Source organism: Salmo salar, chromosome 05 (assembly GCF_965601325.2).
Source record: "Salmo salar chromosome 05, fSalSal1, whole genome shotgun sequence".
Classification (NCBI taxonomy): Eukaryota; Metazoa; Chordata; class Actinopteri; order Salmoniformes; family Salmonidae; genus Salmo; species Salmo salar.
Window position 1 is genome coordinate 92,200,001 of NC_138295.1, and position 17,026 is coordinate 92,217,026.

Genomic DNA, 17,026 nt, shown 5'->3' on the forward strand with positions numbered 1-17,026 from the left:
GAGGGCTGGTGTAGGGCTGTAGAGGGCTGGTGTAGGGCTGTAGAGGGCTGGTGTAGGGCTGTAGAGGGCTGTAGAGGGCTGGTGTAGGGCTGTAGAGGGCTGGTGTAGGGCTGTAGAGGACTGGTGTAGGGCTGTAGAGGACTGCTGTAGAGGGCTGGTGTAGGGCTGTAGAGGGCTGGTGTAGGGCTGTAGAGGGCTGGTGTAGAGCTGTAGAGGGCTGGTGGAGGGCTGTAGAGGGCTGGTGTAGGGCTGTAGAGAGCTGTAGAGGGCTGGTGGAGGGCTGGTGGAGGGCTGTAGAGGGCTGGTGGAGGGCTGTAGAGGGCTGGTGGAGGGCTGTAGAGGGCTGTAGAGGGCTGGTGGAGGGCTGTAGAGGGATGTAGAGGGCTGTATGGGACTGGTGTAGGGCTGTAGAGGGCTGGTGTAGGGCTGTAGAGGGCTGGTGTAGGGCTGTAAAGGGCTGTAGAGGGCTGGCGTAGGGCTGTAGAGGGCTGGCGTAGGGCTGTAGAGGGCTGGTGGAGGGCTGTAGAGGGCTGGTGTAGGGCTGTAGAGGGCTGGTGTAGGGCTGTAGAGGGCTGGTGTTGGGCTGTAGAGGGCTGGTGTAGGGCTGTAGAGGGCTGGTGTAGGGCTGTAGAGGGCTGGTGTAGGGCTGTAGAGGGCTGGTGGAGGGCTGGTAGAGGGCTGGTGTAGGGCTGTAGAGGGCTGTAGAGGGCTGGTGTAGGGCTGTAGAGGGCTGGTGGAGGGCTGTAGAGGGCTGTTGGAGGGCTGTAGAGGGCTGGTGGAGGGCTGTAGAGGGCTGGTGTTGGGCTGTAGAGGGCTGGTGGAGGGCTGTAGAGGGCTGGTGTTGGGCTGTAGAGGGCTGTAGAGGGCTGGTGTAGGGCTGTAGAGGGCTGTAGAGGGCTGGTGTAGGGCTGTAGAGGGCTGGTGTAGGGCTGTAGAGGGCTGTAGAGGGCTGGTGTAGGGCTGTAGAGGGCTGTAGAGGGCTGGTGTAGGGCTGTAGAGGGCTGGTGGAGGGCTATAGAGGGCTGGTGGAGGGCTGTAGAGGGCTGGTGGAGGGCTGTAGAGGGCTGGTGTTGGGCTGTAGAGGGCTGGTGGAGGGCTGGTGGAGGGCTGGTGGAGGGCTGGTGTAGGGCTGTAGAGGGCTGTAGAGGGCTGTAGAGGGCTGTAGAGGGCTGGTGGAGGGCTGTAGAGGACTGGTGGAGGGCTGTAGGGGGCTGTAGAGGGCTGTAGAGGGCTGTAGAGGGCTGGTGGAGGAGAGAGAGTGAGAGACTCCCCCTGCAGTCTGTCCTTACAATATCTTCCAAGTGTGTATCACCTGTGTGTGTTGATACATGTGTGTTGTGGTTGTAAATATCCAGTTGACAAGCACCTCCCTGTGTGTCAGCATCTGTATCACTCAGACAGACAGGCTCCTCCAGACAGACAGGCTCCTCCAGACAGACAGACAGACAGACAGACAGACAGACAGACAGACAGACAGACAGACAGACAGACAGACAGACAGACAGACAGACAGACAGGCTCCTCCAGACAGACAGACTCCTCCAGACAGACAGACAGACAGACAGACAGACAGACAGACAGACAGACAGACAGACAGACAGACAGACAGACAGACAGACAGACAGACAGACAGACAGGCTCCTCCAGTGCTACCGTGTTATGATCTCATGACTGTCACCACTGTTCAGGTGGCCTCTCCCAGCTCCTCCCCTCTCTACATCTCTTTCCCCCCAGCTCCTCCCCTTACATCTCTTTCCCCCCAGCTCCTCCCCTCTCTACATCTCTTTCCCCCCAGCTCCTCCCCTCTCTACATCTCTTTCCTCCCAGCTCCTCCCCTCTCTACATCTCTTTCCCCCCAGCTCCTCTCCTCTCTACATCTCTTTCCCCCCAGCTCCTCTCCTCTCTACATCTCTTTCCCCCCAGCTCCTCTCCTCTCTACATCTTTCCCCCCAGCTCCTCCCCATCTCTTTCCCCCCAGCTCCTCCCCTCTCTACATCTCTTTCCCCCCAGCTCCTCCCCTCTCTACATCTCTTTCCCCCCAGCTCCTCCCCTCTCTACATCTCTTTCCCCCCAGCTCCTCCCCTCTCTACATCTCTTTCCCCCCAGCTCCTCCCCTCTCTACATCTCTTTCCCCCCAGCTCCTCCCCTCTCTACATCTCTTTCCCCCCAGCTCCTCCCCTCTCTACATCTCTTTCCCCCCAGCTCCTCTCCTCTCTACATCTCTTTCCCCCCAGCTCCTCTCCTCTCTACATCTCTTTCCCCCCAACTCCTCTCCTCTCTACATCTCTTTCCCCCCAGCTCCTCTCCTCTCTACATCTCTTTCCCCCCAACTCCTCTCCTCTCTACATCTCTTTCCCCCCAGCTCCTCTCCTCTCTACATCTCTTTCCCCCCAGCTCCTCTCCTCTCTACATCTCTTTCCCCCCAGCTCCTCCCCTCTCTACATCTCTTTCCCCCCAGCTCCTCCCCTCTCTACATCTCTTTCCCCCCAGCTCCTCTCCTCTCTACATCTCTTTCCCCCCAGCTCCTCTCCTCTCTACATCTCTTTCCCCCCAGCTCCTCTCCTCTCTACATCTCTTTCCCCCCAGCTCCTCTCCTCTCTACATCTCTTTCCCCCCAGCTCCTCCCCTCTCTACATCTCTTTCCCCCCAGCTCCTCTCCTCTCTACATCTCTTTCCCCCCAGCTCCTCCCCTCTCTACATCTCTTTCCCCCCAGCTCCTCCCCTCTCTACATCTTTCCCCCCAGCTCCTCCCCATCTCTTTCCCCCCAGCTCCTCCCCATCTCTTTCCCCCCAGCTCCTCTCCTCTCTACATCTCTTTCCCCCCAGCTCCTCTCCTCTCTACATCTCTTTCCCCCCAGCTCCTCTCCTCTCTACATCTCTTTCCCCCCAGCTCCTCTCCTCTCTACATCTCTTTCCCCCCAGCTCCTCCCCTCTCTACATCTCTTTCCCCCCAGCTCCTCCCCTCTCTACATCTTTCCCCCCAACTCCTCTCCTCTCTACATCTCTTTCCCCCCAGCTCCTCCCCTCTCTACATCTTTCCCCCCAACTCCTCTCCTCTCTACATCTCTTTCCCCCCAGCTCCTCTCCTCTCTACATCTCTTTCCCCCCAGCTCCTCTCCTCTCTACATCTCTTTCCCCCCAGCTCCTCTCCTCTCTACATCTCTTTCCCCCCAGCTCCTCTCCTCTCTACATCTCTTTCCCCCCAGCTCCTCTCCTCTCTACATCTCTTTCCCCCCAGCTCCTCTCCTCTCTACATCTCTTTCCCCCCAACTCCTCTCCTCTCTACATCTCTTTCCCCCCAGCTCCTCTCCTCTCTACATCTCTTTCCCCCCAGCTCCTCTCCTCTCTACATCTCTTTCCCCCCAGCTCCTCCCCTCTCTACATCTCTTTCCCCCCAGCTCCTCCCCTCTCTACATCTCTTTCCCCCCAGCTCCTCTCCTCTCTACATCTCTTTCCCCCCAGCTCCTCTCCTCTCTACATCTCTTTCCCCCCAGCTCCTCTCCTCTCTACATCTCTTTCCCCCCAGCTCCTCCCCTCTCTACATCTCTTTCCCCCCAGCTCCTCTCCTCTCTACATCTCTTTCCCCCCAGCTCCTCTCCTCTCTACTTTGTAGTCGGTGACTTAGCGTGTGAATGAAAGTGTTGAAGAAACATCAGAGAAGCCAGTGTGTGAATCAGCAGGTTGTGACTGTATCAAAGCCCTGGTATGACTCACTAACTACACTGAGGATCCCCTCACACAGCACAGGGCTTTCTCTGTCTGGCTTCACCCCGTGTCACATCAATCACTGGAATCCTTGGCCCCTGCGACCTTGTGTCTATCTGTGTTTTGTGTGTGTGTGTGTGTGTGTTTGTGTGAAATCTCTACATTTACATGTAGGACCAGGACACTAACAGCAGTAGACCAGGACACTAACGACAGTAGACCAGGACACTAACGACAGTAGACCAGGACACTAACGACAGTAGACCAGGACACTAACGACAGTAGACCAGGACACTAACGACAGTAGACCAGGACACTAACGACAGTAGACCAGGACACTAACGACAGTAGACCAGGACACTAACGACAGTAGACCAGGACACTAACGACAGTAGACCAGGACACTAACAACAGTAGACCAGGACACTAACGACAGTAGACCAGGACACTAACAACAGTAGACCAGAACACTAACAACAGTAGACCAGGACACTAACGACAGTAGACCAGGACACTAACAACAGTAGACCAGGACACTAACAACAGTAGACCAGGACACTAACGACAGTAGACCAGGACACTAACGACAGTAGACCAGGACACTAACGACAGTAGACCAGGACACTAACGACAGTAGACCAGGACACTAACGACAGTAGACCAGGACACTAACGACAGTAGACCAGGACACTAACGACAGTAGACCAGGACACTAACGACAGTAGACCAGGACACTAACGACAGTAGACCAGGACACTAACGACAGTAGACCAGGACACTAACGACAGTAGACCAGGACACTAACAGCAGTAGACCACTGTGCCCTTATTCACCAATCAAAAACCAGCTGTGCCTTTAGCCACCAATTACAAGCCAGGAGAGGGAGCGAGTCAGCGGTTGGCTGCTAGAGTGATTATGCAAAGGTTCATGTTCTGTTTTCTCTCTCTCTCCTCTCTCTCTCTCCCCTCCTTTCTATCTCCTTCCTCCCCTCTCTCTCTCCCCCCTCTCTCTCCCTCCTTTCTATCTCCCTTCCTCCCCTCTCTCTCTCCCTCTCTCTCTCCCCCTCTCTCTCCCCTCCTTATATCTCCCTTCCTCCCCTCTCTCTCTCCTCTCTCTCTCTCTCCCTCCTTTATATCTCCCTTCCTCCCCTCTCTCTCTCCCCTCTCTCTCTCCCCTCCTTTCTATCTCCCTTCCTCCCCTCTCTCTCTCCCCTCTCTCTCTCCCCTCCTTTCTATCTCCCTTCCTCCCCTCTCTCTCTCCCCTCCTTTCTATCTCCCTTCCTCCCCTCTCTCTCCCCCCTCTCTCTCCCCTCCTTTATATCTCCCTTCCTCCCCTCTCTCTCTCCCCTCTCTCTCTCCCCCCTCTCTCTCCCCTCCTTTCTATCTCCCTTCCTCCCCTCTCTCTCTCCCCTCTCTCTCTCCCCCTCTCTCTCCCCTCCTTTATATCTCCCTTCCTCCCCTCTCTCTCTCCCCTCTCTCTCTCCCCTCCTTTCTATCTCCCTTCCTCCCCTCTCTCTCTCCTCTCTCTCTCTCCCCTCCTTTCTATCTCCCTTCCTCCCCTCTCTCTCTCCTCTCTCTCTCTCCCCTCCTTTATATCTCCCTTCCTCCCCTCTCTCTCTCCCCTCTCTCTCTCCCCTCCTTTCTATCTCCCTTCCTCCCCTCTCTCTCTCCTCTCTCTCTCTCCCCTCCTTTCTCTCTCCCTTCCTCCCCTCTCTCTCTCCTCTCTCTCTCTCCCCTCCTTTCTATCTCCCTTCCTCCCCTCTCTCTCTCCCCCCTCTCTCTCCCCTCCTTTATATCTCCCTTCCTCCCCTCTCTCTCTCCCCTCTCTCTCTCCCCTCCTTTATATCTCCCTTCCTCCCCTCTCTCTCTCCTCTCTCTCTCTCCCCTCCTTTCTATCTCCCTTCCTCCCCTCTCTCTCTCCCCCCTCTCTCTCCCCTCCTTTATATCTCCCTTCCTCCCCTCTCTCTCTCCCCTCTCTCGATCTCTCCTCTTTCGCTCTCCCTTTCCTTCTCTCTCTCTCTCCCTATCTCTCCTTTTCCCCTCTCTCTCTCTCTCTCTATATCTCTCTCTTCCTCCTCTCTCTCTCCCTCCCTCTCTTGTCCTTGTTGACTCCTATAACATTGAGTCAATCACACTGGTAAAAGTGAGGCTCTGAAAGGAGTCCAGACCAGTCAAGTGCCAGACCAGTGCTCTATGTGAGGTTTAGTAATAAGGGGAAGAGACTGTTTCAGGATGCTCTATGTGAGGTTTAGTAATAAGGGGAAGAGACTGTTTCAGGATGTGAGGTTTAGTAATAAGGGGAAGAGACTGTTTCAGGATGTGAGGTTTAGTAATAAGGGGAAGAGACTGTTTCAGGATGCTCTATGTGAGGTTTAGTAATAAGGGGAAGAGACTGTTTCAGGATGTAAGGTTTAGTAATAAGGTGAAGAGACTGTTTCAGGATGTAAGGTTTAGTAATAAGGGGAAGAGACTGTTTCAGGATGTAAGGTTTAGTAATAAGGGGAAGAGACTGTTTCAGGATGCTCTATGTGAGGTTTAGTAATAAGGTGAAGAGACTGATTCAGGATGTAAGGTTTAGTAATAAGGGGAAGAGACTGTTTCAGGATGTAAGGTTTAGTAATAAGGGGAAGAGACTGTTTCAGGATGCTCTATGTGAGGTTTAGTAATAAGGTGAAGAGACTGTTTCAGGATGTGAGGTTTAGTAATAAGGGAAGGACTGTTTCAGGATGTAGGTTTAGTAATAAGGGGAAGAGACTGTTTCAGGATGCTCTATGTGAGGTTTAGTAATAAGGGGAAGAGACTGTTTCAGGATGTGAGGTTTAGTAATAAGGGGAAGGGACTGTTTCAGGATGCTCTATGTGAGGTTTAGTAATAAGGGGAAGAGACTGTTTCAGGATGTAAGGTTTAGTAATAAGGTGAAGAGACTGTTTCAGGATGTAAGGTTTAGTAATAAGGGGAAGAGACTGTTTCAGGATGTAAGGTTTAGTAATAAGGGGAAGAGACTGTTTCAGGATGCTCTATGTGAGGTTTAGTAATAAGGTGAAGAGACTGTTTCAGGATGTAAGGTTTAGTAATAAGGGGAAGAGACTGTTTCAGGATGTAAGGTTTAGTAATAAGGGGAAGAGACTGTTTCAGGATGCTCTATGTGAGGTTTAGTAATAAGGTGAAGAGACTGTTTCAGGATGTGAGGTTTAGTAATAAGGGGAAGAGACTGTTTCAGGATGTGAGGTTTAGTAATAAGGGGAAGAGACTGTTTCAGGATGTAAGGTTTAGTAATAAGGGGAAGAGACTGTTTCAGGATGCTCTATGTGAGGTTTAGTAATAAGGTGAAGAGACTGTTTCAGGATGTAAGGTTTAGTAATAAGGGGAAGAGACTGTTTCAGGATGTAAGGTTTAGTAATAAGGGGAAGAGACTGTTTCAGGATGCTCTATGTGAGGTTTAGTAATAAGGTGAAGAGACTGTTTCAGGATGTAAGGTTTAGTAATAAGGGGAAGAGACTGTTTCAGGATGCTCTATGTGAGGTTTAGTAATAAGGTGAAGAGACTGTTTCAGGATGTAAGGTTTAGTAATAAGGTGAAGAGACTGTTTCAGGATGCTCTATGTGAGGTTTAGTAATAAGGTGAAGAGACTGTTTCAGGATGTAAGGTTTAGTAATAAGGGGAAGAGACTGTTTCAGGATGTGAGGTTTAGTAATAAGGGGAAGAGACTGTTTCAGGATGCTCTATGTGAGGTTTAGTAATAAGGTGAAGAGACTGTTTCAGGATGTGAGGTTTAGTAATAAGGTGAAGAGACTGTTTCAGGATGTGAGGTTTAGTAATAAGGGGAAGAGACTGTTTCAGGATGTGAGGTTTAGTAATAAGGTGAAGAGACTGTTTCAGGATGTAAGGTTTAGTAATAAGGGGAAGAGACTGTTTCAGGATGCTCTATGTGAGGTTTAGTAATAAGGTGAAGAGACTGTTTCAGGATGTAAGGTTTAGTAATAAGGGGAAGAGACTGTTTCAGGATGCTCTATGTGAGGTTTAGTAATAAGGTGAAGAGACTGTTTCAGGATGCTCTATGTGAGGTTTAGTAATAAGGGGAAGAGACTGTTTCAGGATGCTCTATGTGAGGTTTAGTAATAAGGTGAAGAGACTGTTTCAGGATGTGAGGTTTAGTAATAAGGGGAAGAGACTGTTTCAGGATGTGAGGTTTAGTAATAAGGTGAAGAGACTGTTTCAGGATGCTCTATGTGAGGTTTAGTAATAAGGTGAAGAGACTGTTTCAGGATGTAAGGTTTAGTAATAAGGGGAAGAGACTGTTTCAGGATGTGAGGTTTAGTAATAAGGTGAAGAGACTGTTTCAGGATGTAAGGTTTAGTAATAAGGGGAAGAGACTGTTTCAGGATGTAAGGTTTAGTAATAAGGTGAAGAGACTGTTTCAGGATGCTCTATGTGAGGTTTAGTAATAAGGGGAAGAGACTGTTTCAGGATGTGAGGTTTAGTAATAAGGGGAAGAGACTGTTTCAGGATGTGAGGTTTAGTAATAAGGGGAAGAGACTGTTTCAGGATGCTCTATGTGAGGTTTAGTAATAAGGGGAAGAGACTGTTTCAGGATGTAAGGTTTAGTAATAAGGTGAAGAGACTGTTTCAGGATGTGAGGTTTAGTAATAAGGGGAAGAGACTGTTTCAGGATGCTCTATGTGAGGTTTAGTAATAAGGTGAAGGGACTGTTTCAGGATGTGAGGTTTAGTAATAAGGGGAAGAGACTGTTTCAGGATGTGAGGTTTAGTAATAAGGTGAAGAGACTGTTTCAGGATGTAAGGTTTAGTAATAAGGGGAAGAGACTGTTTCAGGATGCTCTATGTGAGGTTTAGTAATAAGGTGAAGAGACTGTTTCAGGATGTAAGGTTTAGTAATAAGGTGAAGAGACTGTTTCAGGATGCTCTATGTGAGGTTTAGTAATAAGGTGAAGAGACTGTTTCAGGATGTAAGGTTTAGTAATAAGGTGAAGAGACTGTTTCAGGATGCTCTATGTGAGGTTTAGTAATAAGGGGAAGAGACTGTTTCAGGATGTAAGGTTTAGTAATAAGGGGAAGAGACTGTTTCAGGATGTAAGGTTTAGTAATAAGGTGAAGAGACTGTTTCAGGATGTAAGGTTTAGTAATAAGGTGAAGAGACTGTTTCAGGATGCTCTATGTGAGGTTTAGTAATAAGGGGAAGAGACTGTTTCAGGATGTAAGGTTTAGTAATAAGGGGAAGAGACTGTTTCAGGATGTAAGGTTTAGTAATAAGGGGAAGAGACTGTTTCAGGATGCTCTATGTGAGGTTTAGTAATAAGGGGAAGAGACTGTTTCAGGATGTAAGGTTTAGTAATAAGGGGAAGAGACTGTTTCAGGATGCTCTATGTGAGGTTTAGTAATAAGGGGAAGAGACTGTTTCAGGATGTGAGGTTTAGTAATAAGGGGAAGAGACTGTTTCAGGATGCTCTATGTGAGGTTTAGTAATAAGGGGAAGAGACTGTTTCAGGATGCTCTATGTGAGGTTTAGTAATAAGGTGAAGAGACTGTTTCAGGATGTAAGGTTTAGTAATAAGGTGAAGAGACTGTTTCAGGATGTGAGGTTTAGTAATAAGGGGAAGAGACTGTTTCAGGATGTAAGGTTTAGTAATAAGGGGAAGAGACTGTTTCAGGATGTGAGGTTTAGTAATAAGGGGAAGAGACTGTTTCAGGATGCTCTATGTGAGGTTTAGTAATAAGGTGAAGAGACTGTTTCAGGATGCTCTATGTGAGGTTTAGTAATAAGGTGAAGAGACTGTTTCAGGATGCTCTATGTGAGATTTAGTAATAAGGGGAAGAGACTGTTTCAGGATGCTCTATGTGAGGTTTAGTAATAAGGGGAAGGGACTGTTTCAGGATGTAAGGTTTAGTAATAAGGGGAAGAGACTGTTTCAGGATGTGAGGTTTAGTAATAAGGGGAAGAGACTGTTTCAGGATGTAAGGTTTAGTAATAAGGGGAAGAGACTGTTTCAGGATGCTCTATGTAAGGTTTAGTAATAAGGGGAAGAGACTGTTTCAGGATGTAAGGTTTAGTAATAAGGGGAAGAGACTGTTTCAGGATGTAAGGTTTAGTAATAAGGGGAAGAGACTGTTTCAGGATGTGAGGTTTAGTAATAAGGGGAAGGGACTGTTTCAGGATGCTCTATGTGAGGTTTAGTAATAAGGTGAAGAGACTGTTTCAGGATGCTCTATGTGAGGTTTAGTAATAAGGGGAAGAGACTGTTTCAGGATGTGAGGTTTAGTAATAAGGGGAAGAGACTGTTTCAGGATTCTCTATGTAAGGTTTAGTAATAAGGGGAAGAGACTGTTTCAGGATGTAAGGTTTAGTAATAAGGGGAAGAGACTGTTTCAGGATGCTCTATGTGAGGTTTAGTAATAAGGGGAAGAGACTGTTTCAGGATGTAAGGTTTAGTAATAAGGTGAAGAGACTGTTTCAGGATGTGAGGTTTAGTAATAAGGTGAAGAGACTGTTTCAGGATGTAAGGTTTAGTAATAAGGGGAAGAGACTGTTTCAGGATGCTCTATGTGAGGTTTAGTAATAAGGGGAAGAGACTGTTTCAGGATGTAAGGTTTAGTAATAAGGGGAAGAGACTGTTTCAGGATGTGAGGTTTAGTAATAAGGTGAAGAGACTGTTTCAGGATGTAAGGTTTAGTAATAAGGTGAAGAGACTGTTTCAGGATGCTCTATGTGAGGTTTAGTAATAAGGGGAAGAGACTGTTTCAGGATGTAAGGTTTAGTAATAAGGGGAAGAGACTGTTTCAGGATGTAAGGTTTAGTAATAAGGGGAAGAGACTGTTTCAGGATGCTCTATGTGAGGTTTAGTAATAAGGGGAAGAGACTGTTTCAGGATGTAAGGTTTAGTAATAAGGGGAAGAGACTGTTTCAGGATGTGAGGTTTAGTAATAAGGGGAAGAGACTGTTTCAGGATGCTCTATGTGAGGTTTAGTAATAAGGTGAAGAGACTGTTTCAGGATGTAAGGTTTAGTAATAAGGGGAAGAGACTGTTTCAGGATGTGAGGTTTAGTAATAAGGGGAAGAGACTGTTTCAGGATGTGAGGTTTAGTAATAAGGGGAAGAGACTGTTTCAGGATGCTCTATGTGAGGTTTAGTAATAAGGTGAAGAGACTGTTTCAGGATGCTCTATGTGAGGTTTAGTAATAAGGGGAAGAGACTGTTTCAGGATGTGAGGTTTAGTAATAAGGGGAAGAGACTGTTTCTGGATGTGAGGTTTAGTAATAAGGTGAAGAGACTGTTTCAGGATGCTCTATGTGAGGTTTAGTAATAAGGTGAAGAGACTGTTTCAGGATGTAAGGTTTAGTAATAAGGGGAAGAGACTGTTTCAGGATGTGAGGTTTAGTAATAAGGGGAAGAGACTGTTTCAGGATGTGAGGTTTAGTAATAAGGGGAAGAGACTGTTTCAGGATGTGAGGTTTAGTAATAAGGGGAAGAGACTGTTTCAGGATGCTCTATGTGAGGTTTAGTAATAAGGGGAAGAGACTGTTTCAGGATGTAAGGTTTAGTAATAAGGTGAAGAGACTGTTTCAGGATGTAAGGTTTAGTAATAAGGGGAAGAGACTGTTTCAGGATGTAAGGTTTAGTAATAAGGGGAAGAGACTGTTTCAGGATGCTCTATGTGAGGTTTAGTAATAAGGTGAAGAGACTGATTCAGGATGTAAGGTTTAGTAATAAGGGGAAGAGACTGTTTCAGGATGTAAGGTTTAGTAATAAGGTGAAGGGACTGTTTCAGGATGTAAGGTTTAGTAATAAGGGGAAGAGACTGTTTCAGGATGTGAGGTTTAGTAATAAGGTGAAGAGACTGTTTCAGGATGTAAGGTTTAGTAATAAGGGGAAGAGACTGTTTCAGGATGCTCTATGTGAGGTTTAGTAATAAGGTGAAGAGACTGTTTCAGGATGTAAGGTTTAGTAATAAGGTGAAGAGACTGTTTCAGGATGCTCTATGTGAGGTTTAGTAATAAGGTGAAGAGACTGTTTCAGGATGTAAGGTTTAGTAATAAGGGGAAGAGACTGTTTCAGGATGTGAGGTTTAGTAATAAGGGGAAGAGACTGTTTCAGGATGTAAGGTTTAGTAATAAGGGGAAGAGACTGTTTCAGGATGTGAGGTTTAGTAATAAGGGGAAGAGACTGTTTCAGGATGTAAGGTTTAGTAATAAGGGGAAGAGACTGTTTCAGGATGTAAGGTTTAGTAATAAGGGGAAGGGACTGTTTCAGGATGTGAGGTTTAGTAATAAGGTGAAGAGACTGTTTCAGGATGCTCTATGTGAGGTTTAGTAATAAGGGGAAGAGACTGTTTCAGGATGTAAGGTTTAGTAATAAGGGGAAGAGACTGTTTCAGGATGTAAGGTTTAGTAATAAGGGGAAGAGACTGTTTCAGGATGCTCTATGTGAGGTTTAGTAATAAGGGGAAGAGACTGTTTCAGGATGTAAGGTTTAGTAATAAGGGGAAGAGACTGTTTCAGGATGTAAGGTTTAGTAATAAGGGGAAGAGACTGTTTCAGGATGTAAGGTTTAGTAATAAGGGGAAGAGACTGTTTCAGGATGTGAGGTTTAGTAATAAGGGGAAGAGACTGTTTCAGGATGTGAGGTTTAGTAATAAGGGGAAGAGACTGTTTCAGGATGCTCTATGTGAGGTTTAGTAATAAGGGGAAGAGACTGTTTCAGGATGCTCTATGTGAGGTTTAGTAATAAGGGGAAGAGACTGTTTCAGGATGTAAGGTTCAGTAATAAGGGGAAGAGACTGTTTCAGGATGTGAGGTTTAGTAATAAGGGGAAGAGACTGTTTCAGGATGTAAGGTTTAGTAATAAGGTGAAGAGACTGTTTCAGGATGCTCTATGTGAGGTTTAGTAATAAGGGGAAGAGACTGTTTCAGGATGCTCTATGTGAGGTTTAGTAATAAGGGGAAGAGACTGTTTCAGGATGTAAGGTTTAGTAATAAGGGGAAGAGACTGTTTCAGGATGCTCTATGTGAGGTTTAGTAATAAGGGGAAGAGACTGTTTCAGGATGTGAGGTTTAGTAATAAGGTGAAGAGACTGTTTCAGGATGCTCTATGTGAGGTTTAGTAATAAGGGGAAGAGACTGTTTCAGGATGCTCTATGTGAGGTTTAGTAATAAGGTGAAGAGACTGTTTCAGGATGTAAGGTTTAGTAATAAGGGGAAGAGACTGTTTCAGGATGCTCTATGTAAGGTTTAGTAATAAGGGGAAGAGACTGTTTCAGGATGTAAGGTTTAGTAATAAGGGGAAGAGACTGTTTCAGGATGTGAGGTTTAGTAATAAGGTGAAGAGACTGTTTCAGGATGTAAGGTTTAGTAATAAGGTGAAGAGACTGTTTCAGGATGCTCTATGTGAGGTTTAGTAATAAGGGGAAGAGACTGTTTCAGGATGTAAGGTTTAGTAATAAGGGGAAGAGACTGTTTCAGGATGCTCTATGTGAGGTTTAGTAATAAGGGGAAGAGACTGTTTCAGGATGTAAGGTTTAGTAATAAGGGGAAGAGACTGTTTCAGGATGTAAGGTTTAGTAATAAGGGGAGGAGACTGTTTCAGGATGTAAGGTTTAGTAATAAGGTGAAGAGACTGTTTCAGGATGCTCTATGTGAGGTTTAGTAATAAGGGGAAGAGACTGTTTCAGGATGCTCTATGTGAGGTTTAGTAATAAGGTGAAGAGACTGTTTCAGGATGCTCTATGTGAGGTTTAGTAATAAGGGGAAGAGACTGTTTCAGGATGCTCTATGTGAGGTTTAGTAATAAGGGGAAGAGACTGTTTCAGGATGTAAGGTTTAGTAATAAGGGGAAGAGACTGTTTCAGGATGTAAGGTTTAGTAATAAGGGGAAGAGACTGTTTCAGGATGTAAGGTTTAGTAATAAGGGGAAGAGACTGTTTCAGGATGCTCTATGTGAGGTTTAGTAATAAGGTGAAGAGACTGTTTCAGGATGTGAGGTTTAGTAATAAGGGGAAGAGACTGTTTCAGGATGTGAGGTTTAGTAATAAGGGGAAGAGACTGTTTCAGGATGCTCTATGTGAGGTTTAGTAATAAGGTGAAGAGACTGTTTCAGGATGCTCTATGTGAGGTTTAGTAATAAGGGGAAGAGACTGTTTCAGGATGTGAGGTTTAGTAATAAGGGGAAGAGACTGTTTCTGGATGTGAGGTTTAGTAATAAGGTGAAGAGACTGTTTCAGGATGCTCTATGTGAGGTTTAGTAATAAGGTGAAGAGACTGTTTCAGGATGTAAGGTTTAGTAATAAGGGGAAGAGACTGTTTCAGGATGTGAGGTTTAGTAATAAGGGGAAGAGACTGTTTCAGGATGTGAGGTTTAGTAATAAGGGGAAGAGACTGTTTCAGGATGTGAGGTTTAGTAATAAGGGGAAGAGACTGTTTCAGGATGCTCTATGTGAGGTTTAGTAATAAGGGGAAGAGACTGTTTCAGGATGTAAGGTTTAGTAATAAGGTGAAGAGACTGTTTCAGGATGTAAGGTTTAGTAATAAGGGGAAGAGACTGTTTCAGGATGTAAGGTTTAGTAATAAGGGGAAGAGACTGTTTCAGGATGCTCTATGTGAGGTTTAGTAATAAGGTGAAGAGACTGATTCAGGATGTAAGGTTTAGTAATAAGGGGAAGAGACTGTTTCAGGATGTAAGGTTTAGTAATAAGGTGAAGAGACTGTTTCAGGATGTAAGGTTTAGTAATAAGGGGAAGAGACTGTTTCAGGATGCTCTATGTGAGGTTTAGTAATAAGGGGAAGAGACTGTTTCAGGATGTGAGGTTTAGTAATAAGGGGAAGAGACTGTTTCAGGATGTGAGGTTTAGTAATAAGGGGAAGAGACTGTTTCAGGATGCTCTATGTGAGGTTTAGTAATAAGGGGAAGAGACTGTTTCAGGATGTAAGGTTTAGTAATAAGGTGAAGAGACTGTTTCAGGATGTAAGGTTTAGTAATAAGGGGAAGAGACTGTTTCAGGATGTAAGGTTTAGTAATAAGGGGAAGAGACTGTTTCAGGATGCTCTATGTGAGGTTTAGTAATAAGGTGAAGAGACTGTTTCAGGATGTAAGGTTTAGTAATAAGGGGAAGAGACTGTTTCAGGATGTAAGGTTTAGTAATAAGGGGAAGAGACTGTTTCAGGATGCTCTATGTGAGGTTTAGTAATAAGGTGAAGAGACTGTTTCAGGATGTAAGGTTTAGTAATAAGGTGAAGAGACTGTTTCAGGATGCTCTATGTGAGGTTTAGTAATAAGGTGAAGAGACTGTTTCAGGATGTAAGGTTTAGTAATAAGGTGAAGAGACTGTTTCAGGATGCTCTATGTGAGGTTTAGTAATAAGGGGAAGAGACTGTTTCAGGATGTAAGGTTTAGTAATAAGGGGAAGAGACTGTTTCAGGATGTAAGGTTTAGTAATAAGGTGAAGAGACTGTTTCAGGATGTAAGGTTTAGTAATAAGGTGAAGAGACTGTTTCAGGATGCTCTATGTGAGGTTTAGTAATAAGGGGAAGAGACTGTTTCAGGATGTAAGGTTTAGTAATAAGGGGAAGAGACTGTTTCAGGATGTAAGGTTTAGTAATAAGGGGAAGAGACTGTTTCAGGATGCTCTATGTGAGGTTTAGTAATAAGGGGAAGAGACTGTTTCAGGATGTAAGGTTTAGTAATAAGGGGAAGAGACTGTTTCAGGATGCTCTATGTGAGGTTTAGTAATAAGGGGAAGAGACTGTTTCAGGATGTGAGGTTTAGTAATAAGGGGAAGAGACTGTTTCAGGATGCTCTATGTGAGGTTTAGTAATAAGGGGAAGAGACTGTTTCAGGATGCTCTATGTGAGGTTTAGTAATAAGGTGAAGAGACTGTTTCAGGATGTAAGGTTTAGTAATAAGGTGAAGAGACTGTTTCAGGATGTGAGGTTTAGTAATAAGGGGAAGAGACTGTTTCAGGATGTAAGGTTTAGTAATAAGGGGAAGAGACTGTTTCAGGATGTGAGGTTTAGTAATAAGGGGAAGAGACTGTTTCAGGATGCTCTATGTGAGGTTTAGTAATAAGGTGAAGAGACTGTTTCAGGATGCTCTATGTGAGGTTTAGTAATAAGGTGAAGAGACTGTTTCAGGATGCTCTATGTGAGATTTAGTAATAAGGGGAAGAGACTGTTTCAGGATGCTCTATGTGAGGTTTAGTAATAAGGGGAAGGGACTGTTTCAGGATGTAAGGTTTAGTAATAAGGGGAAGAGACTGTTTCAGGATGTGAGGTTTAGTAATAAGGGGAAGAGACTGTTTCAGGATGTAAGGTTTAGTAATAAGGGGAAGAGACTGTTTCAGGATGCTCTATGTAAGGTTTAGTAATAAGGGGAAGAGACTGTTTCAGGATGTAAGGTTTAGTAATAAGGGGAAGAGACTGTTTCAGGATGTAAGGTTTAGTAATAAGGGGAAGAGACTGTTTCAGGATGTGAGGTTTAGTAATAAGGGGAAGGGACTGTTTCAGGATGCTCTATGTGAGGTTTAGTAATAAGGTGAAGAGACTGTTTCAGGATGCTCTATGTGAGGTTTAGTAATAAGGGGAAGAGACTGTTTCAGGATGTGAGGTTTAGTAATAAGGGGAAGAGACTGTTTCAGGATTCTCTATGTAAGGTTTAGTAATAAGGGGAAGAGACTGTTTCAGGATGTAAGGTTTAGTAATAAGGGGAAGAGACTGTTTCAGGATGCTCTATGTGAGGTTTAGTAATAAGGGGAAGAGACTGTTTCAGGATGTAAGGTTTAGTAATAAGGTGAAGAGACTGTTTCAGGATGTGAGGTTTAGTAATAAGGGGAAGAGACTGTTTCAGGATGTAAGGTTTAGTAATAAGGTGAAGAGACTGTTTCAGGATGTAAGGTTTAGTAATAAGGGGAAGAGACTGTTTCAGGATGTGAGGTTTAGTAATAAGGTGAAGAGACTGTTTCAGGATGTAAGGTTTAGTAATAAGGTGAAGAGACTGTTTCAGGATGCTCTATGTGAGGTTTAGTAATAAGGGGAAGAGACTGTTTCAGGATGTAAGGTTTAGTAATAAGGGGAAGAGACTGTTTCAGGATGTAAGGTTTAGTAATAAGGGGAAGAGACTGTTTCAGGATGCTCTATGTGAGGTTTAGTAATAAGGGGAAGAGACTGTTTCAGGATGTAAGGTTTAGTAATAAGGGGAAGAGACTGTTTCAGGATGTGAGGTTTAGTAATAAGGGGAAGAGACTGTTTCAGGATGCTCTATGTGAGGTTTAGTAATAAGGTGAAGAGACTGTTTCAGGATGTACAGGTTTAGTAATAAGG

The 17,026-nt window shown here is 45.2% G+C and overlaps 1 protein-coding gene and 1 long non-coding RNA gene across 9 annotated transcripts in view; both read left to right on the forward strand.

Annotated features, from left to right (window-relative positions):
- Positions 1–17,026, forward strand: part of cdkal (CDK5 regulatory subunit-associated protein 1-like 1) — an 839,461-nt gene that overhangs the window by 519,853 nt on the left and 302,582 nt on the right.
- Positions 6,442–16,998, forward strand: LOC145879609 (uncharacterized). Of its 5 annotated transcripts, none has more exons than XR_014392464.1 (3): positions 6,442–11,169; positions 11,978–16,561; positions 16,640–16,998. It is a non-coding gene; the product is annotated as an uncharacterized LOC145879609 (long non-coding RNA). The 5 variants fall into 5 exon arrangements; XR_014392468.1 differs by having other exon boundaries at positions 11,978–14,641; positions 14,890–16,998; XR_014392466.1 differs by having other exon boundaries at positions 11,978–12,303; positions 12,513–16,998.